This window comes from Equus asinus, chromosome 17 (assembly GCF_041296235.1).
Source record: "Equus asinus isolate D_3611 breed Donkey chromosome 17, EquAss-T2T_v2, whole genome shotgun sequence".
In the NCBI taxonomy this organism is placed as follows: domain Eukaryota; kingdom Metazoa; phylum Chordata; class Mammalia; order Perissodactyla; family Equidae; genus Equus; species Equus asinus.
Window position 1 is genome coordinate 37917283 of NC_091806.1, and position 27878 is coordinate 37945160.

The 27878-nt window shown below is 37.3% G+C and overlaps 1 pseudogene; it reads right to left on the bottom strand.

Moving 5' to 3' along the window:
* Positions 1–15: 15 nt before the first annotated feature.
* Positions 16–27878, bottom strand: LOC106844350 (membrane-spanning 4-domains subfamily A member 4A-like; annotated as a pseudogene).

The following is a 27878-nucleotide window of genomic DNA, read 5'->3' on the forward strand; positions in this document are numbered from 1 at the left end:
AAAAATGACAACATCCAGCATCCATTCACTTTTATTCACAATTATTCACATTATTCACAATTATTATATATGCCAAGAAGCAGAAAAATGACAATAACCAGGAGAAAAATCAATTAGAAAAAACAGATGAAAAAATACCTAAGTTTAAAAGTACATGAGATGAAATAGAGGCAGTCTTCTTTTGTTTTTCTTCTTTATAGTTTTGAGGAAGATTAGCCCTGAGCTAACATCCACTGCCAATACTCCTCCTTTTTTTTGCTGAGGAAGACTGGCCCTGGGCTAACATCCGCGCCCATCTTCCTCTACTTTGTATGTGGGATGCCTATCACAGCATGGGTTGGTAAGTGATGTGTAGGTCCACGCCCAGAACGGAACCTGTGAACCCCAGGTCACCAAAGTGGAACGTGCAAACTTAGCCGCTGCACCACAAGGCTGGCCCTAGGCAGTCTTCTTTGAACGTCAGAACCATAACATCTTGCTCTTATAACCTGGGTGTTCATATAAACTTTTTACAGTTGAAAATGCACTAGTCTTAAATTGCTCATATAAATATGAACACAGAAAGGTTCATGTGTCCAAAACTTTTCACCAAAGGGAGGCATTCTCTGGCCATTTTAAATAAACCCAAAGCAACAGCTCAGGAAAAATGAAAGTAAGATATTTTACAAAATCCAAGAGATAGCAAAGAATCAAGTGATGTTGGGTCTTAAGGGCTTGGTATGAGCTCTGGCTTCTATTCTGAATTAGACAGGAAGCCATTTGAGGATTTTGCCAATTATTACACTACCTGAATAGTTCTACTTTACTTTCTTTATATATTTAAATGTTCATGGATTGGCTCAATTCCAGAGATTGGCACAACTCCAGGTACATGTTCACTCAGAGCCTGGAAGGACATCGTTAGGGGGTGATCTTTCACTTGGAACCTCTCGGTGCTGCATTCCTCTGTAAGCATTTGTCTCTGACACGATTCATATAGTAGCATAATGGCTGCTGATAGCCGCAGGTTTACATTGTCACAGCTCAACATCCTCACAAGCCCAATAGGAAAGAGAAAAGAGTCAGGCACTCTTTCCTGGTCAGTGAAGCAGAAATGCTGGGATTAGCTTTGGTTAGAAATGTCACTCATTCATACAATTGAACTTTCTTAGATCACAAGGCTAAGTGACACAAAAATCAGTCATTCTAGTTGGGTTGATGTAATTCTGCCATTGCCTAGATCTGGGATAACTTGAGCGTAGATCAACATAAATTGGGAATAAGAGAATGGTGATTCCTTAGAGGAAATTCAGGCCATGATTATCAGAACAAATGGGAATAAATGCTTTGCACCAAAAGCTGTAAAATATAAATGATGTATTGGAAAAAAAAAAAAGTGGGAGAGGGGAAATGGGCAAAGGACCTGACTAGACATTTCTCCAAAGAAGATGAAAAATGCCCAAGAATGTATGAAAACGTGCTCAGCGTCACTAATCATCAGAGATATGCAAATCAAAACCACAATGAAATATCACCTCGTATCTATTAGAGTGGCTATTATCAAAAAGAAAAGAGATAACAAGTGTTGATGGGGATGTGAAGAAAAGGGAATATGTGTAGACTGTTGCTGGGAATGTAAGTTGGTACAGCCATTGCAGAAAAGAGTATGTAGGCTCCTCAGATGTTAAAAGTAGAACTACCGTATGATCCTGCAATCCCGCTTCTGGGAATATTCAAGGGAAATGAAATCACTATCTTCAAGAGATGTCTGCATTCCCAAGTTCATTGTAGTATTATTCACAATAGCCAAGATATGGAATCAACCTAAGTATCTGTCAACTGCTGAGTGGACAAAGAAAATATTATACACATATAACTTCTATGTATATATGTACATACATGTATAGCCACATAAATATTTTCAGCCTTAAGAAAGAAGGAAATCTTGCCATTCACAACAACACGGTTGAAACTGCAGGGCAGTATGCTAAGTGAAATAAGCCAGACACAGAAAGAGAAACACTATGATGATTTTACTTAAATGTGGAATCTAAAAAAGTCATACTCATAAAAACAGAGAGTAGAATGGTGGTTGCCCGGGGGCTGGGGAGCAGTGAGGGAAATGGGGAGATGTCGGTCAAAGGGTATCACATTTCAATTGAGTAGGATGCATAAGTTCTAGAGATCTAAAGTACAGCATGGTGACTATAGTTAATAATACTGTATTTTATACTTGAAATTTGCTAAAAGAGTTTATCTTAAGTGTTCTCACCAAAACAAATAAAAGCTATCTATATGAGGTGATGGATATGTGGTAATCATTTCACAATGTATACATATATCAAAACATCACATTGTACATCTCAAATATATACAATTTTTATTGGTCTATTATACCTCAATAAAGCTGGAAAAAATTTTGAAACCAAAAAATGTCTGTAAAAAGGCAATGATCATTTTTCTCCTATCACAATGAAACTATCACCTCTTCAGAAAAAACTTTCCTGGTTACTGTTTCTATCGTGCCACACTCCCCCACCACTACCACCAGCCATTCTCTAGACCATTAACTGTGTGTTGAGTAAAATTATAATGAATTGATATATATGTGTGTGTGTGTATATATACACACACATCCACACAAACAGCTGTACCTGTACATATATTCACTTAAGTGAACATATTAAAACTCTTAAGGCTCAGTATCTGCCAACTAGAGTAGTGGTTGCCCTACCTGTATTGTTTCAAGTAACTATCATGGGTCTATGAGCCAAGTAATATTATCACTATTTTACTGAACAGAAATATGAACTACAGAGAAGTTTTGTGGAATATCCATGGCCACACAGGTAGCAATGGAGAACAATGGAATTTTTGAGACGAAAACCCAGGGTTGCCTGATTAAAAAGCCCACATTCTTCACCACCATACTGTATTTCTTTATGTCAAGACTTAGTTACTCTCCACTATATCTCATCTGAATGGGAGGTAGGTAGTACATGAACTCATTGTTTCTAATTTTATTTAATTTATTTTTGCTCTGTAATAAATCAAATGTATTTAATGAACATCCAGTAAATACCACGTGTTTCTCAATTCCATGTGTGGCACTGGGTACAAATTTGATTAGGATATAAGCCTGCCCTGTAGGAAAGAGAATGAGAGAGACAGGGAAGGAGAGGAAGGAGAAGAGACAGAGAGAGAAAATATAAGTGGACTTTGATCCATTGTTTGATTATTACTCTATGTGTATTTACACTCAAATAATGGTTTGTGCACATGCAAAGACTGACTGTGCTATTCAAAGGTATTTCCTGTGGAAGAAGGAAAGCAGGAAAAGGAAAGAGAGGAAAAAAACATACATCTCAACTTTCTGAAGGTAAAAACACCTTGCATTCCCAAAGGCAGGAAAGGAAAGTTAAACAAGTGGGAAGAGTATTGGCCAAAGAAGCAGAAATATGTAGTCTGCACGGAGGCCACACTTCAGCAATAGCTTTTTGCCCTTATTCTGCCAAATCTTATTTACTACATTCATGTCCTTTTATACAGTCCTGAAGGTGGATGAAAAACTTTGAAACACTATTGACTCATTAAATGTGTGACATATTTGTTTAACTTCTGCTATTGTTGGTAAAGAGCCAACAAAATGCGTTGTTGAGTTCTTGGGGGAAAATAAGAAGATTGTTCTGAATTTTATATATATCTGTATTAAAGTCAGAGTTGAATTCTGGTACTTTCCCAAGGGGGATTCTTGCATAACTATCAAGAAATGTTTTCCGGAAGATTTTTCTGTTGGTCAGCTGGTGGCATCAAATCTCCTGTAACTGGTGCAGGAGATGCTGTTTCTGCCATGTGAGGATTCGACGGCACCAGGAACACAACCTGTGAATCAATCAAAATGCGATAGGTAAGTCAAGCAAACAACCTTGGGGTTTCCCTTTCCTGTCCACACAATGTCATCCTTATCAGAGTCTACCATTTCTTCTTTGAATTCAGTCTCAACATCAGTTTGGTGGAGCTTCTCAAGAATTCTTTACAACAGACTGGATCTAGGAAAAACATTGAGTGATAACTCTTGGCATGAGATACTGATAGGTGTTGCTGTGGTCTTGAAAGTGTATCTATCGCACATGTGGATGATGGTGCCCCACAATGTGGACAAACCAAGGTGTCATGGAAAATATACAGCTCTTCTTCCAAAAAAGGCTGTTGATGCTGATGGCAAGAGAATACCCAAATCATTGATTTCCTGGACATGTCAATAGCATTGCAAAACCCATACTGACCCTAAAAGGCAAGAATAATTAGGAATCTAAGGAAAATGGAGGCCCTTCTTCCACAAATTCAATGTGAAATGGAATGTGTGTAGGGGGAGATCCAGAAAGAGACAAAGCCTTAAGCATTATAAGCCCCCAAACCACTGCTTTTCTTGATTCATACTTCCCAGCCCTGTAACCAGTGGAATTAGGGGGAGCAACATTTCTTGGCTCTGTAACTACTCTAGGAGCAGAAGTGAACACTGGCCTAGACATTACAATATGAACATTGCTAAGGACATTACTCCCTTGTTCACATGCTTCACTTAATGAAATTACAAAATCACTTGGCATTGCTGAGAAACTCTAGCTTCTAGGGTCTTATAATGCAAGAGTCCACTAACAAATCTAATGTGATTTAGTCAATGTCTCTTGTGTGGGGAATGCCTGTGGGGTGGGGGATGTGGTAGAGCATGGGAGCCCCAAAAGAAAGTAAAGAGGCACCAAATGGGGGAGAAGAGCACCAGAAAATAATCTCATCAAACTATTATTATTTGATGAATTGGTTTTGGCCGTTGTCTGACCAGGCCTTTGGGTAATGAAACTAATGAGCATCTCCTGGGTTTTGATATCCATTTTCTCACCCTGGAACCCTCAAGTGTTGGAAGATATCTTTGTTTTATTCTTCCTAGTGCCTCTGGGTCTCTTGTCTCCTTCCATTTCCCAATACTCTCCAGGTGACATTCTTTCTGCTCAGCAGGCAGGAGGATCTGCTGCAGGTCTCAGGGTGAGAGAATGGGCAGGTGTTCACACACTCACATAGAAATGTGAAACCCTGGCTTTCTTCAGCAGCCCAGGGAAGACTGCAATAATAGGATAATGGATTAACATCTGGCACCCTCAGGTAACCTCTCCAGTGCGAAGTGTGCCCTTATCTGGACTAGAAGGGGAGCTCTTTAAGGTAGTAAGGATGAAGAAAAATAGCTTTTCTTTATCCATTGTGGTAGGCATAAATCTAAGACTACACCCAGTCACCCATGCCCCTGTATGATTCCTTTCCCTGGATTATGGGTGGGACCTGTGGATATGATGGGATATCAATTTTGCGAGTAGGTTACTGATCAGTTCACTTTGAGTTTATCAAAGAGCACATTATTCTGAGTGGACTTGATCTAATCATGCGAACCCTTTAAAAGAGGCTTAAATCACCAAGGACTTTTGCTGTACTTTAGGCCTCAAGGTAGCAATAAGTTGTCGTGAGTTTCACAGCTGAGAGGAAATAAATTCTGCCATGTGAGCCTGGAAGAGGACCAGAGGCTTCAGCTGAGATCACAGCCCCAGCCAACTCCTTCATCACAGCCTTATAAACCCTGAGCAGAGAACCCAGCTAAGCTGTGCCCAGACTCTTGGCCATGAAAACTCACAGATAATTAATGAGTGTTGTTTTATGACTCTAAGTTTGGGTAATTTATTACACAGCAGTAGAAAACGAATGCAGCTATCTTCAGGGTAAACCCAATACTCACCCGACCAGGATTACAACAGGTTACTTTGCATCCAAAGACAGAGAGGCACACAGCAATGCAGAACTCCAGCACACTTAAAATGAGCACCATAGCATCCATACCCTAAGAACAAATTCATAACATGGAAGCTTGACAAACAGAGATGATAAGTCCAAATCATTGACCACTGATTACAATACCAAAAGAGAATAACCATTGGCCAGAGTTCAGAAAAACTGGCTCCTAATTTCAGCCATACCCTTATCTAGTCCTGAGCCTGCTGAAGGTCACTTATCCTCTCACTTTTTCACTAATGAAATAGTCATGTTTTCCCCCACCATTCTACTTTCTAGTGTTATTGTAGCTACAGAATGTGAAAATGCTGTAAAAGGGGGGAGGGGATCATCAAGATAACTATCAACTTAGTTCTTTCAAACACTAGGAATTCCGTATAGTTGACACAATAATATGATCTCATATCTTAGCAAATGAAGGCAGAGTAATACTTCTAGGCAGAATAATAACAAACCAGTGAGGTCCACATCTTAATCCCGAGAGCCTATGAACATGACAAGTTAAGTGCCGAAGGAGAAATAAGTTTGCAGATGGAATCAAGGTTAAAAGCTGACCACGAAATGGAAGGTTTATCCTGGATTATCCACTGAGCCCAATATAGTTACAGAACCCTTATAAGTGGAAGCAGGAGGCAGAAGAGTCAAAGTCCAAGAGAGATTTGAAAATGTTACACTGCTTGCTTTGAAGATGGAGGATGTGATGGCAAGCCCAGGAATGTAGGCAGCCTCCAGAAGCCGGCAAAGGCAAAAAACTGATTCTCCCTTACAGCCTCCAGAGACGAATACAGCCCTGACAATTTGATTTAGCCCAGTGAGACTCGTTCTAACTTTTTGGCCTTCAGAACTGTAAAATAATAAATTTATCTTGCCTCAAGTCACTATGTTTGCAGTAATTTGTTATAGCAACTATAAAAAACTAATGCAACAAAGAACACCAAGTTAGTTGGTCTTTAATCCTTTTCCACAGAGAATAGGCTTTCAGTCTAATCCTTAGCCAAACTACATGGTCAGATTTGAGAGACATTGGGCAGTACTCTTATTCCTAAAACTTTGAATTGGATGCCTGAATTGATGCCAGGATTCTTTCGTCTAAATATTCTCTTTTTCTCTCCGTGGATAGGGATAGTATCTCCTCTGTGGAAGAGCCAGTAGATCAACAGCCCAGGACATGAGTGACACTGACGCAAGTGAACCTTGAGAATATTTGCATTCATCGTTTCTTTATCTAGTGACTCATCTCTTCAACATATTCAGTAGCCTCTATGTTTTAGGAATTGTAGGCACAGAAGACAGAGCAGCAAACAAAGCAGACAATTTCCCTAACCTCAAGGATTTTACCATCTAGTAGCGTAGATGAGGAGTTAACAAACTTTCCATCAGGGTCCAGCTGGCATATATGTTTGGTTTTGCAGACCATAGGGTCACAAACACTCAACTCTGCTGTTACAGCACAAAAGCAGCCATGGACAATATGTAAACAAACGAGTGTGGCTATGTTCCAATAAAACTTTATTTGCAAAAACAGGTGACAGCCTGGATTTCCAACTAAAAGTAGAAAAACCGTATGTAATATATATGTTTTCAGCCATATGAAACTATTGTATTTTTCGATCAAGGAGAGTTGATGATTGGCAGTTTCATCTGGTTCTGCCTCATGATCCCAGACAGTGGGTGCTCTGTCTTTCCTACAAAGAGCTCACCTTATTCTAACCTCTTTTTATAATTATACTCCAGAGTAAGCCCTTGGACCTTTGTCAACCTCTAGCTGCTTTCCAATAATTCTGTCTTTTCCTCTCAGGAGGACTGGAGCTTTCTGAAGGTAGGGGCCTGGTCTTCTTACATCTTTCAGAGTGTCAATCCTAGAACAGGGCATAAAGTGTGGGCTTGTAGACCTCTGGACTGAGGTGCCCACATAGGAATTGACCTGATTCTTCAGATCCCAGGAAGCCCTTGTGCATGTGCTCTGCTCTAAGGGCAGGCAGAAAAAATGCGGACAGGATAAGAATTTGTGACAGTCTCTGGAAGAAGGTGATTGAGATGAAGTTAGGACACTTACAGGGCCTCTTGTTAAAAAAGTATTAAGAACTTCAAGGCAGCAACAGCAGAGCAGTAAACCAAGTGGAGAGCTCTTGTCACTGCAAATCCCTGTGTGACGGCACAGGTCCAGGGCCCAGGAAGCCGGCCCTATGAAGCTGGTCCATTGTAGACTTTGTCCCTGTCATTGTACCCTTAAAGTCTGAGTGGTAAGAACTTCAGATATGGGAAGTATGATTCTTATTCAGATAATACTTGAACAAAATTAAATCAAAGGAGGATGAGATGCAGGAAGTTCCAGAATCTAATATTGCTTTTATCAATTTCTAACTGTATGAATTTGAAAAAAAATTTAAGTTCCCTAAAGAAACTCTTCTTATTTTGAGTGAGTGGCATGAAATAAAATTGCTTACCGCAAGAGCAGGTAGAAATCTCAAGGGGAGTAAATTATTTTAGCGAGGACATTGAAGGGATTCTTTCAGTGTGAATATGTGGCACTCAAGGCTCAGCTAGGGTTAGCAAGGAGTGAAGAAAAGGTAATGCGATTGATCTGCATAAGAAATTAGGAGGAATGCTGAGTTTCCAAATTTGGGTTTGGAAAGGAGACAATGAGAGAAAGAGACAAGCAGCACCCCGAAAGGCTGAAGCTCATATGAAGGGGAGATAACAGAAAACTCAGTGGTGTTGAGAATGGCTAATAGACATTTTAATGATAAAGATTTCATTGCATTTTAGTCTGCTATGAGTGCAGCAATAAGTCTTCCTCGCCACACTTACCTAAAACCTTAAGAGATTTTACTACCCTGAAAGTCTTGTGTAAGCAGTAATTTGGAGAATAAAGCAATAAGTATCATATGTAGATGATGGCAAGTGGTACGGAAAAGTAGTAAAATATACATTGGAGATTGAGCATTTGCCAGGAGCTGGATGTTGAGGCCAAATTGCTTAATGTTGCAAGAACTTCCAGAGATGTTGGGAGGGATACTGGATTATTCAACATTTGTAGGATAATATTCAATACAATTTTAATGTATATTTAGAGAACTAAGTAATTGCATTAGGCTCCATCAGAGAGCCCTGGGACATATAGATACTGACATCTGGACTCCACTTTTAGAGCGGATAACAGTACATACTTACCGATGATTTGAAATTAAACAGGAAAAATTAAACTAAATGCTTAGCACACTAATTTTTACAGAGTAGGTGAGCTTTATTCCCATTTTCCCTCATCACATTTGGAGAAGGAACAAAGAGCTAGATGAGATGTGGGCCTGACTCCTATATAAAAGATCGCCCTATTTCTCAATCACTTCTAACTTCCCAAAACAATTTATCAACTAAGGAATACTGATTGTTACTTTTGCCAGAGCCTGGGCTCCTGTGACTTACTTCCACCACAGTAATCCATGAAAAGAGAAAACACTAACCATTAAAATGCATAGGAGCATGGAGCAATTGTCCGACCTCTGATCATAGTTACTGAAAAAGTAACTGGATGAAAAAATAATCATGCTGATCACAGTGGTGAAGATCCCTGATGCAGCAAAGATAGAGCTGGTGATGTTCAGTCCTAGGCTATCTTGGACCTAGAAAGGAAGGAAAATCAATTAAACAATCCAACAACACCCTCAGATGTGTCTCCATCAATCACTTTACACCCACCACTTCTTGCCCAACTCAGGCCATCTTCTCTGTCTTGATTATTGCAATAGTCTCCTAACTTGTGTCTTCTTTTTTTAATAGTAGTTTCAACTCTAATCTCCTGCCAAAACACAAATATAGACCCTGTTATTTCCACACTTAAATCCTTCAGGTGGCTCTCATGGGCACATGAGATTAACTCAAATCTCCTTAGCAGGGCTTTCCATACCCTTCACACTTTAGCTGGGCAGTCCTGTCTGTGTCCATCTCCTACCATGTTCTGTTTCAGATGCCTGACATTATTTTCCAAATACTGCTTTCCTCTCATGCCTATATGTCTTTTGTGTATTATCTCCCTTTGCTGTCTATTCCTTTTCCTACATTGTCTTCTCTCAGGGAAGTTATGGAGGCTTTTTATAAGAACCAAAATTCCTCAAGAAAGTATGAGAGGTTTCGTGTGGCTGTAGCACGAGGTAGATTTTAATGGGTATGGTTATATCTGGGGGAAATACTAGAGAGAGATTGAGGTCAGATTTGGAAAAACCATATTTATCATCTCCATATTTATCCTTTGAGTGAAGAAAACTCAAATATGGTCTTCAGCCAGGAAAAACATGTATTGAGATCTAGGCTTTTGCTTTTTACTGGCTTTGTGAAACGCATATTGGCATGAAAGCTTTGTTTTAAATTTACTTCTTTTTTTAACAGCTTTATTGTGAATTCCTTTCATTGCAAACTGAATCAAAATCCTTTCCGCACAGAGTTGGAATACACATTTTCGTCCAAATGGATAAATATGATGCCACACCAACAATTGGTGTCACTGTCATAGTGGGCTGGATCTCAATTTAGAGAGTTTGCATGACCCATCCATTTGACTTTTTCCTCAGAAATTCTCTATATTTTCATAAAGATTCTCTCAGCAACTATCTTCCCAAACTGTTCATTCTCATGTCAGTAATTCTATTATAAGCCAAATTTTATTGCAATTTTTGAAAGACTGATCCAACTAGGTAAAACTTACAATCTCTCCTGATTTTTTAAAAACAAACAAAATTTGTTTTCTCTTCTGGCAGAATATATACATGGTTAATCCTTCTTTGAGAACAAAAAAGAGGAAATATTACTAATCAGACCTCTTGTAGTTCTAGTTCCTGCTGCAATGGACAAGGACCCTGAAATAAGAAACTAACAGGAAGAAAAGTACAGGTAAAAAACTTTAAACAAATATTGAAGTCATAACTCACTAAAAGTTATTCCAAAATGTGATAAATATGTCAAACAGACCAATTACATGGGAAGAAACATAGAAGTTTGTAAATAACTGTCCCCTTTCCTCAGAAACAAGAGAGAAATTCCACCCAATGGATTAACAGGAGAATTTGTCAAGCCTTTCAGAAAGTATCTAACGTGATGGTATTTAAACTGTTTGAGGGCATTGAAATATAAAGAAAGCTTCTCAATTCCCGAGATGAAGTAACCCTAATATGGCACCAAAATATAATAATGTTTTACAAAAGAAAAAGCCTAAAGATTATCTTCATTTAAAATGACTATTAAAAATTGTAAATAAAACAGTAGCAAAGAAAATTTTTAAATTCTATATTAGACAATAATTAGAATATATTATTTCATTTGACTCCATCAATTGGGTATTATTTTTCATTTTGCTAAAATGCCTAGAGTCAAGTCGATTGGACTCTCTGCCTTAAAATGTTTGAGTTTCTGGGTTTTCTCTCCATATTTGATTTCAGAAGTTTCAAAAATTCTATCTCAATATCAAAAAAGACTGATCTAATGAACCACCTTGATAAATTTCCTGAACAAATTTCCAATTTCCAAGACACAGAGATAATTAACATAAACTAAGTCTCCTCTGGAAGGAAATAGCAGGGAGAATCATCCATCATATTATATGGAACAAATCATGAACATGTGGTGTAGTTCTTCAAAGGTCTAGATTTTTTTAGTATTGAAATATTCTTATAACATGAAATTAATGGATTTGAGGAAACACATGCTAATTGCTGTTCACGTTTATAATGTTGATAAGACATTTATTAGAATTCAAAATTATTATTGACAAACATTGCTTATAAAATATGAAAAGTTGCATTTTCCATAACATGATGATGGAAAATATGTCTCAGTCTTAAAATCTTTTATCATGTTTAATGGGAAACACTAGGGCCATCTCATACAGCCAAATCAAGATAAAGATGGAGACTCTTATGTACTACTATTCTTAGTATATTAACCAATATAATTATAAGAGAAAACTTTCTGAAGCACATGGTTAACATTGAAGTACTTTAAATATGAATACTACTATACTTCAAACACCCAATATTCTCAACTACAAAGTACTATAAACTACAATTCACTAAGGAACACGGGAACATCTTTATACAAAGAAATTATATATACATATTATAAATATGTGCGTGTTTGTGTGTTTGATGATAGGATTTCATAAAAGAACTTAATTTACATTGAAAAAAATACATAAAGTCTCTGAGAGAAACAAAGTTAACAAGGAATGTGAAAGACATACAGAAATAAAGCTTTATAGTGTTCCAAAAGTACGCAAAAGAAAACTTGAACAAATAGACTAATGTGGGGACAATTTTGTAGGATTGTAATAAAGAACATATAGCTCATCTGAAGACTAAAGGGCCAAAGAAAAGAGAAATTTGTAGATGGTTCTTGGTGTTGGGTCTTGTACTACGTAAGGGAGAGAAGGAGACACTTCACAGGTGAGGTTTGGAAATACGATTGAAAGAATACCTGAAGGTAGCAGCAAAAATTGATCACCCAATTAAGCAAAGGCTCATCTAGTGGGATACCTGCAAGAGTCTGAGTGAAGTCTCCATTGAACAAACACAGCTCCTGCAGCTCCTGGTAATCTACTGAACATGTATAGAAGATATAAATTATGAAAACTGGCTTCCAAAATGGTCTTGAAAAGGAAGTGAAAGGGGAAGAGAAAAACTACAGTGGTTAGATGCATGAAATACTGGAATGGAACTGACCCTATTTGAACCCTCATTCCCGTACCAAAAAACTGTGTGATCTTGGGTGGCTCACTTAATCTCTCCAAGTTCCAATTTCTGTATCAGTAAAAATGAGGACAATGGTAAATCCTTTCTCAGAAGTTTGGGATGATTGTTTGAAATGGAGTTGCACATATAAAGCACTTGATAGAGTGCCTAGAGCTAGTAAGAGTTTGACAAAGCCACTATTGACATGAATATGATCAGATATATAAAGCATTGCACAACTGCCCAGAAGGAGACTAGCATTTGCTGTTCTTCAAAGCTTGCAACAGGCATGGGGGCGCACAAAGCCAGCTCATTATAGACTTTAATCTCTAAACTGTCTCATTCTCAACTTTGTAGATAAATGGAATCTCTGCAGACTTGAATAGATTCCCTGAGTCTAACACAAACCCAGTGTATAAATGTATTTTCCTCTTGTCAGTAAGTAAAACTTGATACTTTATACTCTATTTACACTCTCAACTTGCAGAGAAACTCTCTGTCATTTTGTTCTGGGGGGAAATTTTTAAACTCTCTTGAAAGTTAATTTAATTTCAATTATAGCTATTATTAAACTTAGGAGACGAAATTTATCTAATAGCAGTGGCATTTGCTAAGCTAACAGTTTGCTAAGATTTGATAGTTGACTATTAATCGCCTGCATACCAGCTATGTCTCTTCTTCTCCCTCGCTAACAGAATCCTCATTTTGTTCAGTCTCCAACGAGCTTCAGTAAACCCTTCCCTGCCACAGAGGTGAATCTTGATCGGTACAAAGTCAATAATGGTAAATCGATGACCTTTGCCCACGGTTGGCTTGGGACTATAAAACATTTATGTATTATAAAACATTTATGAACAATGAAACTTGCCAAAAAGTCTGCTATGGTCTGCCAGCAGTCCTCAGAGAGGTTACCTCAATGAGGTAACTCCTGAATTTACCAACCCTGGAAATGACTAACTACCAGGGCATATTCTTGTGAAATAATCAGTGCTTTCAATGTTTAATCCATTCTGCTGTGGAATTTTTGCTACATGGTGCTGTAATACACCCTAACTGATACACACTAAATGTTTAATCTGATAGCTTTCTATGAGTTTTATATTATTATTCCCACTTTAAATATGAGAAAATTGACTTAAAAAGACATTAGAGATCTTTCTCAAAGTTATAGAACCAAACGATAGGGTTAGGACATGACTCCAAAGCTCAGGATATTCACAACAATTTTATGTTGCCTCCAACTAAACCAGAGGATATTCTGCTCACCATCACCGAACCCCACACTGTGTACCCCGTGTACACTGACAAGGGACGTTCATAATAAGCTGACTCAAATGACAACGTGACAGTAACCATTTTTACTCCCAAGCTGAAATTCATCAGGGCAATCAGGATCTGCACAACCTAGAAATGATGAAGAAAGTAAAACATATTATCTACCACAAAAATGGTGCCCAAGCCACCCCCTTTCCAACCACTAAGTTACCCTCATTTTCCATCTTTTGAAATAGTCAGATGGTCTTCTTGATATTCTCCTGTCATTTTTATTTCATATAAAGAACTGTGGATATATTAACTTACTAAAATTATTTCTTGGTACACCTATGCCAATTGCTTCACTAATTTCTGGATAAAAAAGAGTGTGCCAGGACTTTCCCAGAGTTGTTTTACTGATAATTACCTATGATGCTAATCTTACCACAATTGTTGATCTTTGCACATGCTCAAATAAGAATGATCCAGAAATTAGGAAGCAAATATTCTAGCAAGGAGAAGTAATCTAAGGAAGGAGAGTATGTACAAGGGAAGACAAAAAGAAGAGCAATATGCCATTTTCTTGGGGTCTAGGACATGAGGACATGAGTGAGCACAGGGGTCTACAATAAAGAAGTTGGAGTACGTTACCCCATGGTATTCAAAAGGATCCAAAGTGTCATAATGACTTTGTCTCATTGGTTTAAAGCTTGGGCTAGAGATAAACCCCTCCATTCACTGTCCTTTCACTTGCAATAACCAGTCTTTCTATAAATCACCAATTTCTTTTAGGTACAGCCACCTGTGACTCCAGACAGAAAGGCACAGAGCAGAGAAGAAGGCTAAGAAAATTCCCCACAGAGAGATAGCAATATGGGGCCATCAGCTTTCAGGAACATCTGTGGATGTAACACCAGCTGGTGCACATGTGTCCTTTCATTCTCTACTCTTCCATGCTAAAGTTAAATATAATTATCAGGGATGACCCACAACCCTAGATAGATCGGAAGCCACTGTGTTTTAAATACAACTAAATCAGAAGCATGATGTAACAGAATATTGTATCATTTTTCAAGTGATAGGGCCTGAACACAAAATACTGATGTTCTTAGGGCTGGCTGGTGTATTATGAGGCTATTGGGACAGAGTATTTGGTGTTAGATCTGATCCATTGTGATTCTACAACATGATTTGTCTTCTCCCAGATCTGCAACTGACTTACCCTGAGAACTTTGGGATCTCCCTTCAAGATCTTCTCTGGCATCCCTTTCCACAGACATGTGTTTAGAGAAGCATGATGTCCCGGCTGGTACACCACAGGGCCAGCCCCTGGTGTGTCTGTTCCATTCCTTGCATGGTTGCCGTAGCAGCAGAAAAGGTGCTACAAGAAATGTAATTCAGGATTAAGTCTTGGAAATTTTACAAAAATCTCTGGTCTACTTGCCCTCCATGTTTTATAACAGCTATTAAAACATCTTCACAAAATATCATCATTTCTTAGGCCCACCAGGAAAGTAGAACAAGGAGAGAGGGAGAGAGAGAGTGGGAAATGCCAGGTGATGTCAAGATGCTAGAAAGTATTGGAGAGATGGAAATATGGATAGAATTGAGGCCTATATACAGGACCCCTCAAATTAGGGAAATGTGTTCCAGATCATACATTAAGTCTGCATTTAGATTTTATCTCTCTCCTTATTACTGCATATTTCTTTGAATACTGCCATTTCTCCTTTGAAAGATCACTTTTTAAAAAATCTTTTTCTTTCAAGGGAAATATTCCCTCCTGAACTGAAACCTGCTGTCAGTCTTCCTCTCCTACCTGCCAAAGTCCCAGTACATAGTTGTATATCCTAGTTCTAAGTCATTCAAATTCTTCCAAGTGATCCGCCACCATAGCATAGCAAGTGACAGATGGGTGGTGCAGTTCTGTGACCAGGAAATGAATCTGGGCTGCCGAAGTGGTGAGCACCAACTTTAATCACTAGTCCACTAGGGTGAGCTCGAAAGATAACTTTTATAATAGTGATAAACTGCACAGAATCATCTGCATTGCAATTAACTGTATTTTACAGTCTTCTTTTTCTAATCAAAGCATGGTGACTTTCTCAAGTTGGAAACCTTTACCACGTTCATCTATACTAAATACAATTTGTGTGATCTTAAATTTTACCTTAGAAACTCAGGACTTTTGAGATGGAGTTTATGATTCCTAGTTATATCTTTGGAACCAAGAATTTAAATCTCTTGTCCCATTACAATGCTTTAAATCCCAACTTGCCAATGCATAGCAAGGACATATAAAATTATCTTCTTGAACCTCAAAGCACCACATGACACTCTTATGTCACTTTCTCTCCTCAATATAGTAACTCGAATCAGGTTTATGTCACATGAACGTTTTTATTTACTCATTTGAATCCATATTCAGATGTTGCATGACTCACTTCCATAAATTTTGAGGAAGTAAAACTTGTTAAAAGTCTACAAAACCGCAAACAATTCTTATACCATTTATGCTTCATTGGTGCTCTGTAAAAGTCTGAAGTTTGGAGATGTGTGCAATTTATTGATAGCACAAAGTAAAAGAACATTCTAGTAGCACAGATTTTCTATGTACTGGAAAATAATTCAGATTTCTCTGGAAAGGATTATTAACATACGCTTATATTCAGTAGACCAGAGTAACTACATTATTACTTATCTAGCAATAAAACTGATGGAAATCATCAAAAAATGAGTCAATTTTAAAGATAGAGAAAAAAACCCAAATGAAAATAAAGGACTAATCATTTAAAATATTAATTTCATTTTGATTAAATATACATTCTAAGTTATGGAAAGCAGTAAAGTCAAAAATACAAAATAAGCAAATCATAAAATAATAAGTACAGTAAAAATTTAAAAAATAAAGAAGACACAAAATAATCAATAATTCATATGCAATACACAATATGAAGGGGATTCAAATAGTTAAGATCAAGAAGTAAATAAGAGAATGTAATCAAAAAGTCAATGTTTTTTCTCCTGTTCTAAAAAATTTCAAAAAGCAACATGGAGAAAGGAATTTGGAACTCCATTTTGAAAATGGGAAACAATTAAAATCCCCATGACTTAGGTGAAATGATTGTCAAAAACACCGAAGACTCCATGAGGATGAATTCTGGCAAAATCTAGAGAGAGTATCAAAGAAACAGGACCCTCTGGCCACAGATTTTCAGAGTATACTTCTCAAAGATAAGAAGCTCACTGAGGTATAAAACCTATAATATTGTTTATAATCCTGAGAATGAACATACCAGTTGATAGCAGTAGCTTCTCTGGGCAAGTATAGTTCTGAGAAGTAAAAGACAGGAATAAAAGAAATCACATCAAAAAGGCACTTTTGAATAAAACCGTCTGTCTCTGAATAAGTCTTATACTGGAATCCCCAAGAAGGAAGCAAGCATTCTTGGCCTGAGTCTCCAAGAAATCACACAGATTAGGATTATCTGAATATATCATCACAACCACAGATCATCAAATGCACAAAAACCAAGATACCATGAGATTTAGTGATGAGAAACATGAAGTGCTTCAGATATTAGCATTATCAACTACAGAATGTGTAATAAATATGGATAAAATATTCTTAAAAAATGGAATCACAAAAGAGAGAAAACACAGATAAAGTGCAAAAACTGACATGACACATTTCAAATGTGAAAAAAGATAATGTTGACATTTAAACAAAGTTTGTCAATATGTTAAATAGCAGGGAACAACTGAAAAGAGAATTAGTGAACTAGAAGGTAAACCTGAAGAAATCACCCAGAAGCCACATAGAGAGACAAGGAAATGGGCATAACAGAATACAAGTTAAAAGATTAGAAGTAAAGATTAAAAATTGTAGAATATGTATAATTAGAGTACTAGAAAGATGAAAAAATATTAAACGGAGGATATGCAAAATAGGCAACATTTGAAATGATAGTAATTGTACGTTTTCTTTAACTGATGCAATACTTAAACCCACAGACACAGGTCACGTAACATACACCAAAACAGTATCTTTAACGGAGCTATATTGAAACACATTATAGCGAATTTACAAGATAACAAAGGACAAAGATGATCTTCAAAGTAATAGAAAGGAAAAGTCAGATCACGTGTAAAATAACGGCAATTAGATTGAGAACAATGCAAGCCAGAAAACCACAGAAAAATATTTTTGAAACAACTGTAGACCTAGAGTTTGTTCTGCACCAAAACTGTACTTCAAGATCAAGGGTAAGATAAACACATTTTCAGATAAGTAAACACCTGACAGAGTTTGCCAACACAGACATTTACTGAATAGAACCTCTAAATGACGTGCTTCAAAAGTAAGGCATGTAAAACCCTGACGGATGTTCCACGATGCAAGAAGGAACAGTGAGCAAAGAAACTGGTAAACTTGTGTCTACACACTTTGTTTGTACAAAATAAAAACAATAATATCTAACTTATTAGGTTAAACCTGAGGACAAAAAAGAAAATACTAGATCCCCCAAAAGCAAAATTTGGGATTGGAATGACGGGAGGTTGGTCTTCTAATGTCCTTGCCCTCTCTGGGAGATGGGTGGAGGGAGTAACTTTAGATTTTGAATAAGAATGAAAAAGATCAAGACTTACCAATAAAGATAAGAAGAGAGTTGTGTAATTTTTCAGTAACGAAGGGAAAATGTTATGAGAAAACAAATGAATGATAATTAAAAAAATAAATTTAATTCATCAACTAAAAAGCAAGAAAGGCAATAAAATGAGCAGAAAAATAAGTGAGATAAACAGAAAGCAAAAATATCCTGGAGGGCAAAGCATCTCCAGACTTGCTGAGTGAGGGCATCTGAGGGTCCCCTCCTTCTTAAAAGCGATGGGAACACTGCAAAAATTGTCAACATCAACTTTTCCAGAGCTATGGACATTAACCAAGATCTTGCAATGATCCTAGGAGCATTTATTCAAAGAAAATAGCTGAATCTCAACAAGAATGTTGAGCTGTGTCAATTTTTTTTTGTGGCAAAATATTCACAGCCTACAATTTACCATTTCAACAATGTTCTATAGTGTTAAGTACATCGACATTGCTATGCAAACATTAGCACCTCCATCTCCAAAATTTTTTAACTTCCTCAGGTAACAGGATACCCATTAAATCCTAACTCCACGTGTCCACCTCCCCACAGCCCTTGGCAACCACCATTCTATTTTTCATCTCTATGAATTGAACACTCTAGGAACCTCATATAAGTGGACACATGCAATATTCGTTCTTCTGCGACTAGCTTATTTCACTTAACAAAATGTTGTGAAATTTCACCATGTTTTAGCCATGTGGCAAAATTTATTTTTTAAGGCTCAATAAGTTTCCATTGTATGTATAAACCACATTTGTTTATCCTGTCATCAGTCCATGGACACTCAGGTTGCATCCACTTTTTGGCTATTGTGAGTAATATTGCTTTGTACATGGGTATACAATTATCTGTTCAAGTCCCTGCTTTCACCTTTTTAAGAATATATATCCAAAAGTAGAATTGTTGGATCTTATTCCCATAAGGTAATTCTAAGATTAATTTTTTAGAAATCACCGTACTATTTTCCACAGTGGTGGCTCTATTTTACATTCCCACCAGTTTGCACAAGGGTTCCAATTTCTCCACATCCTTGCCAAACTTGTTAGAGTCTGGGGTTTTTGTTGTTGTTGTTTTGGGGGCGTTGTTTTGACAATAGCCTTCCTAGTGGGTGTGAAGTGGTATCTCATTGTGGTTTTGAGTTGCAGTTTCCTAGTGATTAATGATGTTGAGCATCTTTTCATGTGATTCTTGGCCATTTGTGTATCTTCTGTGGAGAAAAGTCTTTTCAAGTATTTTGTCCATTTTTGAATCACTTTTTTGATTTCTTGCTGTTGAATTCTTTGTGTATTCTGGATATCAATTCCTTACCAGATATACGATTTGCAAATATTTTCTCCATTCCATGGGCTGCCTTTTCACTCTATTGATAGTCTCCTTTTATGAACAAACGTTTTTGATCTTGATGAAATCCAATTGTCTATTTTTTCTTGTTGTCACCATGCTTTTGGTGTCATATCCAAGAAATCATTGCCAAATTTAAAGTCATGAAAGTTTCACCTATGTTTTTTCTAAGAGTTTTACAATTTAGCTCTTATAACTGGGTCTTTGAACTATTTTGAATTAATTTTTGTATGTATATGGTGTAAGGTGAGAGTCCAACTTCATTTTTGCTTATAGATATCAGTTTCGCCAAAACTATTTGTTGAAAAGACTGTCTTTTCCCCACTTAATGGTCTTGGTAACTTTGTTGAATATCATTTGACCCTGTATGTGAGAGTTTATCTCTGGGCTATTTCATTTCATTGATTTATATGTCTATTTTTATGCTAGTACCACGCTGTTTCATTACCATGGATTTGTTGTGAGTTTTTAAATCAGGACTTGTGAGACCTCCAATTTTGTTTTTATTTTTCAAGATTATTTTGGCTACTCAGATTCCCTTCAGATTCTATTTAAATTTTAGTATGGATTTTCGATTTCTTCAAAAAATATGAGTCATTTGAACTTTTTACATATTGCATTGAATCTATTCAATATTTACACATTAACAATATTAAATCTTCCTGTCCATGAACACAGGGTGTCTTTCCACTTATTTGTGTCATCTTCAATTTCTTTCAGGAATCTTTTGTACTTTTCAGTGTGAAAGTCTCACCTCTATAGTTAAGCTTATGCTTAAAAATTTTATTTTTTGATGCTATTATAAATGAAATTGTTTTCTTAATTTCCTTTTCAGATTGTTCATTGTAAGGTTATGGAAATGAAACTGATTTTTGTGTGTGGATTTTGTATTCTGCAATTTTGCTGAATTCATTTCTTAGTTCTGTTTCTATATGGAATATTTGGGGTTTTCTACATACAAAAGCATCTCATCTGTGAACATAGATAATTTTACTTCTTTCTTTCCAATGTGGAAGAATTTTTATCTCTCTTGTTGCCTAAATGCTCTTCCATTTCTGTGTTGAATATGGGTGGCAAAGCAGGCATCCTTGTCTTGTATCTTGATCTTAGAGGAAAAGCTTTCATTCTTTCACTATTGGGGATGATGTTGACTGTGGGTTTGTCATAGATAGACTTTATTATGTTGAGGTAGTTTCCTTCTATTGCTAGTTTTCTGAAGGTATTTACCATGAAAGGATGTGTTGAATTTTGTCCAATGCTTTTTTAGCATCAATTGAGATGATCATGTGTTATGGCTTATGTCATTCTCTTAATGTGGTATATTGCACCGGCACATTTGCACATCTTGGACTATCCTTGCAATCTAGGTAGAAGTCCCACTTGGCCAGGGAATATAATCCTTTTAATATGCTGTTGAATTTGGTTTGCTGGTACTTTGTTGAGGATATTTGCATTAATAATCACAAGGAATAATGGTCTGTAGATTTCCTTCCTTGTAGTGTCTTTCTCTGGCTTTGGTATCAGGGTGATGCTGACCTCAGAGAATGACTTAGGAAGTATTCCCACTTGAAATTTTTGGAAGAGTTTGATAAAGATTGAGGTTAATTCTTCTTTAAATATTTAGTAAATTTCACCAGTCAAGCTATTTCATCCTTGGCTTTTCATTTTTCGGAGGTTTCTAATTATTCATTCAATCTCCTTACTAGTTATAGGACTCATCCAATTTTCTATTAATTTATGATTCTGTCTAGGTAGGTTGTGTTTTCTAGAAGTGTGTTCATTTCATTTTGATTATCCAGTTTTTTTTGGAGAACAACTGTTCATAGTACTCTCTTATAATCATTTTATTATTTCTGAAAAATTGGTAAGAATGTCCTCTCTTTCATTTCTAATTTTAGTTATTTGAGTCTTCTATCTTTTTGTCTTAGCTAACCTAAATTTTTCACTTTTTTTTTTAAATCTCTTGAGGAACCAAGTCTGGGTTTCATTGATTCTCCCTATTGGTTTTTTTTTTCCTTGAGCTTTGTCATCTTTTAACTTGTCCTATCCCCATTCCTCTCTCCCAACTCCATGCTCTGTGGTATCCATGAAAACCAGAAGCCTTAGAACCATGGCAGCTGTAAAAACCAGTAGCCTAACAGTCTATGGAGAGGTTAGAACAGGATTATAAATCCCTAAAAAGCCTCATTCACATGGAATTACCACAATTTGATCTGCTTGGCAACTATCTAGAAGAGCCCCACTAATAGGTATTGTCTTTATTTGATCTGACCAAGGATTCATTCAGTGAGGGAAGGCCTAACCACAAGGCATTTGTTGAAAACAATCAGAAATTGCTTAATTCACAGCTTCCTGAGGCAGTGATAACAGTTGGGGCAAAGAAAAAGTTTGATAAAAAGATTATAAAAAAGAAAAACAGGAATGAGGTACATTCAGGGAGCTTTGAAAAATTTCTGTTATATTCCTGGGACGTTAGAAGGTCATGCACATGTGGAGGGTTATGTGCCTGTCAAAGAAAGACCTGAGAAGTTCCTAATTCCTCATTTATGGGTGGTCTTAAAACTCTGTGCAAGTTGAAGGAAAGGCTAAGAAAGAGTTGCAAACTACTGGAGCATTGAAGTTGCCCCAGTGCATGAACACACACAGCCTAACAGAAAAGAATAAGAGACTCACTATTTTAAGGCTCCTAAGGAGATCTGTTAAATCATTAGCTGGCCATTGAGCCAATCAAGCAGAAAATTCAATGTTCACAGATTACAGAAAACACCAACTTCACAGAAGAGATCAAGGAGTCACTAAACAAAGACAAAATAACCACAGACAAACAAAAACCAGACAACAACCACAGCAATAATGAACCCTTGGATGGAGTTTTCTTTGAAAATATCAACAAAATTGGAAAACCTTTAGCTAGACTGAACAAGAAAAATTGCGAGAAGAAATTACTAAAATCAGGAATGAAAAAGGGAACATGATTACCAATCTTACAGACATAAAAATGTTATAAGGGAATACTAGGAAGAACTGTATGCCATTAAATTAGATAATTTGTATGAAATAGTCAAATTCCTATAGAGACACTAACTAGTGAAACTGAATCAAGAAGAAATACAAAAGCTACAAAGATCTATATATAACAAGAAATTAAAGTAGCAATTTAAAAAATTCTCGCAAAGAAAACCCCAGGCCAATATGGTTTCATTGGTGAAATCTATTAAGCATTTTAAAAAGAATTAATAACCCTTCTTCAAAAACTCTTCGAAAAGTGAGAAGAGGAAGAATACTTCCCAATGGATTGTGAAAGAATGTAAAAGAACAAAGTTAAACCCTTCTTCACACCAAACAAAAAAATTATCTCAAAATAGATCAAAGGCATAAATATAAGAGGTAAAAACATGAAGCTATTAGACGAAAACATAGAAGTTAGTTTTTATGGACTTGGGTTAGGCAATGGTTTCTTAGCTATAAAAATAAAAGCTGAAGCAACTAAAAAAAACAGATAAATTAGACTTCTTCAAAATCAGAAATTTTCCTACTTCAAAGGGCATCATGAAGAAAGTGAAAAGAAAACTCACAGAATGGGAGAAGATGTTTGCAAATCCTATATCTGATACAGGACTTGTACCCCGAATATACAAAGAAATCTTACAATTCAACTACAAAAAAAGAAAAAGAATCCAAGTTAAACTTAAAAATACTCCAAGTTAAAAATGGACAAAGAATTTGAATAGGCATCTCATCAAAGAAAATAGGCAAATGGCCAAAGCACATGAAGAAATGCTCAACATCCTCTGTCATGAAAGAAATGTAAATCAAAACTACAATGAGACACCACTTTACACCAACCAGGAAGGGGAAAATAAAGACAGACAGTAACAAGTGTTGGTGAGAATGTGGAGAAATTGGAACCCTCAAACATTGATGCTGAGATTGAACATTGGAGCATCCACTTTGGAAAACAGTGTGGCAGTACCTCAAAATGTGAAAGGGAGACATCATATGAGCCAACCATTCCACTCTCAGGTACATACCAAAGAGATACGAAAACATAAGTCCACACAGAAACTTGCATACGCATTTTGTTAGCGGCATTATCCATAATAGCCAAAAGTTGGAGCACACCCAATGTTCTTCCACTCACCAGACTAATATAATGGATCTTCTTAAGCAAAAAGGCTCTGCAGTTATACTACTTGGGTTTAAATTCCAGCTTTGCCACTCTTTACTCAAGTTACTTAATCTTGTGTTTCTAGAACTCTATGCTGTGAATAATAGTCCCTACCTTTTGTGGAAATTTAATAATGAGATAATGCATTTAAACCATGCATGTCACATACCTAATATTAAATATATATTACTATTACTATTGTTGCTACTAGTTATTTACCCATTTCTTGATTTACATATAAAACATAAACTTCTTCAAACACTTCCTACTACTCAAGGACATGCTAGAGAGACACTTTATTCCTGACATCCTCTTGCTGCAACTTGCGTCTGTCTTAGGGCATGTGGAGAGGCAGAAGAGAGAGGCTTATATGACTGGTCAGAGCATGTTATTCATCCTGCCATATGGTCAATGGTTGAGTCTTCCTCTCTTTTGCAGTTTGTCTCAAAGATTGGTTAGAAAGGTCAAGGTTGTCCTCTATTTTCTGCTCTCATGGAATAAGCTACATATAAGACCACATAGAGGCAGGCCAGGAGACTCCACTTTTTATCTTGCAGTCTGTCCCAATGATAACTGAGTTTGTGAGATGGGTCACATATTACATGTTGAGTAGGTGTGTTCAGACTTTTCTGCATACTTGAGCATTCCCTGAACAGAACCCAATATCTCAATTTAGAGAAAAGAGAATAAAATAGATAGCTTTCTTTTTAGCCTTCAATCTAATCCACCTCCTCTAATCCAATTTTTCCCGGGTGATCTGCCCCTCTGTGCAGAATTTAAAGTAATTATAATAAAGCCCATAATGTGATCCTCACTTAGAAACTTGTCCCAGAGAAGAATAGGGAGAATTTTCACTTTGAACATTAGAAGACCAAAACAGAAGATATCCAGTCTTCCTCAACATTTTTCTTTCAAAAAATTAATGGTGCAATGAAAAGTATGTAGAGGAGATTATTTTAGAGTGTTACAATTAGTTCCTAATACAGAATGACGAAAGCTAAAGAGAACAAAAACCGTAAGAGGATTATGGGATTCCAGGTGGTTTTCTTAAAGGAGGGCCCAACAATTAACTCAGTGGTCCATGTTAAGAAACCTGTTAGTTTGTCATTGATGCCTTCTCTTACCCACCTGCGATGTCCAAATCCATCATGATCTTCTGACCCCAGACAACCATTTCAACTCTGGGTGCTTCTCCCAAATCCTCAGACCAAGCTATCATACAGTTTTTATCATGAATATTTTCAAAACCTCTTAATGTTCTCCTGTGTCCGCTTGTCAGCATGTATGTCCATTTCATTTTCCACTTTGTAAACAGAACTATCACGTAAAAGTGAAAAAACAATTCTGTTACCCTCTTCTCTAAAATCCTTCCTTGGCTTCCCCGAACCCTCACTGTAAAGTTAAAATAGGTAATGTGATTGACAGGAGAGGCTCTGCTACTTCCGCCCACATCTATTATCCTACCCTTACCTTGAATCTCTCCTTTTATTTCTAAAGCCACAAATATATTTGACTTATTTTAATACTTCCAGAGCAGCAGTTACATTCCTATAAGGGCGCATTTGCACGTGTTGAACCGATCGTCAAGAATGTTCCACCCCTCCAACAGACACCCTGCAACAACGATCCCCAAGGATTTGATCTCGTCACACTGACAGGATTGCACAGTCTCTGCCATCTCTCAGGTACAACTCCCCATATCCACCATTCCCCACACAGGGCTTACTCAATCTATGATGAGGAGGAGGGGTTTAAGAAATCTGAGTTGTTTCTCTCTTATATCATAGAGACCAAAATTATTGTAAAGGTCACTACCAATGATTTTTCTTAATCTGGCTGAATGTTTACCTGAGCTTACTTCTCTTTAAAGCAAAGGAACCTCTGCGTTGATGTCTCTCACACTTACCTTCAGACGGAAGGTTTAGGAAATGTAGGTTCAGTCTGACCAAACATCGCTGCTGGTTCTCCCTCTGTATTGAATAAGGCTGTGAGTCTGCCCAGAGCAGATACTATATTAAAATAATGCTTTCAAATGACTCTTACGTTCTTTCCATAGTTCTGTGGTAATACACATCAGGTCTTGGTCACTCAGGCCTGGTGCTCTGTCTTTCTAAAAACCCTGACTTTAAGTTCATATAACCGCTCTACCTTCATACCATAGAAATCCATGGATTACCTCCAGGATGTAAATTTTCTAAGGTCAAAAATTTGTGTTTATCCTCCCGGACTTAACTTTCCCATACTCATATATCAAGGAGACCAAAACAGCAGAGAAAATTGGATAGAGATGAGGGACATTTCTTCCAGATTGTGGAAGACTCTGAATCCTAGTGTTGTCACATCATCTGTGACATACATTGGGCCATTGACACTACAGTGACTTTTTTTAATTGTTGTTCCTGTTACAAACATGGAGAAACCTAGAAAACTCCCCTCTGTTCTTCTACTGGCTCCAATCTCCTTGTGGATCAGCACCGACAACAACGTTTGCTCCCTTATTTTTATGCCACCATCCCCTCATTTGTCACAATTGCTAAGGAGGAAGCATGAGAAGGATGGTCTGAAGGGGCTGCATCTCCTTCCTTGTCAAACTTAAGAAATAAAATAGAAGCCCAAAAGGAGACCTGAACTTGGATGTTTTTAAAAATGCTAATTACGGTAATGTAGAGATGGTGACTTGGGCAGGGAAAAGAGCTGTACCAGTAATCAAGAAGTCTCGGTTCTATTCCTAGCTCTTTTACTGACTAGCATGACTCCAGATACGTTCTTTTCTCTGTTTTTCATTTACCTCATCCAAGGAAAGAATACATTGTTCACAATTGCCTTCAAGCTTCTTTCTGATCCCAAGAATGCTAGGAATCTACAAAATCTCTTTCATTAGCAGACTTCCTATGAGCAGCCTCAGTTTATGCCTTGCATTCTCACGAATGGTACCAAAGATAGTAGGAGAACTAGGTAAGGCCACAGTCTATCTCAGGGCCTGCATAAGACTGGGGACCCCATCTTTGCCCTACGACATCTCCAACAACTTCTGCAAATGGCAGACTTCTTTCTTCAATGTTTAATATAAAACTAAGAAGTCATGGGCCAGCCTGCTGGCGTAGCAGTTAAGGTTGCGTGCTCCACTTCAGCTGCCTGGGGTTTGATGGTTTGGATCCCCTGTGTGGATCTATGCACTGCTCATCAAGCCATGCTGTGGTAGGATTCCCATGTATAAAATAGAGGAGGATGGGCACAGATGGGCCACTCTCCCTGAGCAAAAAGAAGAGGATTGATGGGAGATGTTAGCTCAGGGCCAATTTTCCTCAAAAAAGAAAAGTAACAAAATAACATGTCAGAGACAGAGAATAAAGACCATGGAAGGAGGGCGTGAAGAGTACACAAAATAATTAGCCAAAAGTGTAAAACATTGATTTCAGTTTCCTGATAGCCTGGGGATTTAGAGAACAAAAGCAACTAAAACAATCTCATTCAGCAAAAGCCATCAGGTGCCTGTCCTTACCATCATCCTCTACAGCAAGATTGTTCCCCAAACATCTCAAACGTACATTTAAAGGTGCACTCGACCCACCCCAACATGGAATACCAGCTTGTGCCATGGGAGGTGACCTCATCCTCTCTCATTCCATTTTCAGGGACCTTAGAACCAGTGGATGAGGAAACCATCAGCCCAAAAGCCTAGGAAGGCATGTCCTTGGACTTACCTTTCTTCAAGCCAGCAACGTCTGTGTGTGTCTGTCTTTTGAGTGCTGGAGATTCTGGGCAAATACCTTCATTCTAGATACAATCACTTGCCCCAACTCCAAATCTCACTAGTTCAGATCCGAATTCCTCTCCTAGCAGTGTTTCTAAATCTCAAAAGCAGTACTAAGTATTTCTGACATGCACAGCTAGTTCCTTTTTTATGTCAGAAGCACTAACTTTGTGTCC